The sequence below is a fragment of the Aplysia californica genome, unplaced genomic scaffold, assembly GCF_000002075.1.
Source record: "Aplysia californica isolate F4 #8 unplaced genomic scaffold, AplCal3.0 scaffold00164, whole genome shotgun sequence".
NCBI lineage: Eukaryota > Metazoa > Mollusca > Gastropoda > Aplysiida > Aplysiidae > Aplysia > Aplysia californica.
The window spans coordinates 832,509-834,002 of NW_004797434.1; positions in this window are offsets into that span (position 1 = coordinate 832,509).

The following is a 1,494-nucleotide window of genomic DNA, read 5'->3' on the forward strand; positions in this document are numbered from 1 at the left end:
AAACCAAATGATGTGATTAGTACGTAAAGGAGTCCCCGTGGCCGCTACCTAATTTTATAAAAGAACAATCAGGAAAAGACAAATGCAGTTGCCGGGACACTTGAATAGATTAAAGGTCTTGAACATCTAATTCTCACTGTCAAAATTGAAGGCAAACAACGCAGGGGTAAATCCAGATGCAACCTTCTAGGAGAGTCTAAAAAGATGCGTGACGGGGGAAAGATCAGGATAATGTAGCTTTTTTAAGAGAGCATCCGAACAAAGGAATAAATGGAGAACCATAACCACCCATGTCTGTCACAGATCTGGCATTTGATGGCTATAAACACCGCTAGCAACACTGTAAGGGTATTTATTTAAGAAGCGGAACTTCCAAATGTAACGTCCATCTCTGATAGGACTGAGCCAAATGGAGAAGCATATCATGAAAAGTACCTTTCCCAAGGACACAGCATCGGACCAGGCTGGGCCTCGAACCCCCTAAGACTGCAACTTCAGAATTGTATACCAGCCTGTTATCCTTCAAGCATCAATTTAATTCAACAGCATGAATAGTAGAGATCACAACTTATAAAGAATGTAAACCTACGCGTGAGCCTACTGAAGATCAGCATACCTTTCAATTGACTTATGATGAGTATTTTAATGTAGGTGTTTTACTCCCCCACCGGCTCAATTTAAATAATTTAGGAGGCATGCTCCCGGCCCTGCCTGTCAGGGCCAGCCTGGGCTGAGAAAGATACAACATCCCAGCAAAAAAACTGAGATACTCGATAAAACGATACAAATTTAACGATTCAACTATACAAATGTCTCTCCACTAGGGAATCAAACTCGGGTCTCCTGCAGCAAAGTCAGTTAGTGCCTAACCGCTGCACCACAGACGCCGGTTAGATGAGTGTGCTGTGTGCATTGACTTGAACAGCTGCAAATTGGGAGGCATGATACTTCCACTCTCCTACTTTCAAGTGACGAATAATTTATTACTAGATCTTGATAGCTTCATTTAATTTTCTAAAAACCCCAAAAAACCAACACAACACCCCACCCACCACACACATATACACACACATTAAAACAAACCCCCCAAAAACACGTATAATGACGTCCAGCACTGACCAGTGCCATAGCGTTTGTTCCGTTGACACAGTTCTTGGTGAGCTCCGGGTGAGTACAGACTGGACACGAGTCCAGCGTACTGACCAGTCTCTCCCCACACACAGGCTTCATCCAGCTTTTGGCGGGAGCGAAGGTCACGTCTGTGGGGTTGGCCTTCATGTAGTCCAGTAGACTGGACAATTGGAAGTTGAACTCTGCCCTCTTCTTCCGGCTCATCGAGATGTTCATCTGTACACAAGGTTGTTTGTTTTTTGTTGTTGTTGTTTTTTTGTTGCTTGTTTGTTCATTGTTCTTTTCGTTGTTTTGTTGTTGTTGTTGGGGGGTGGGGGGTTTTTTTTTTGGGTTTTTTTATATCATGTTACTGTCTTTTAACAT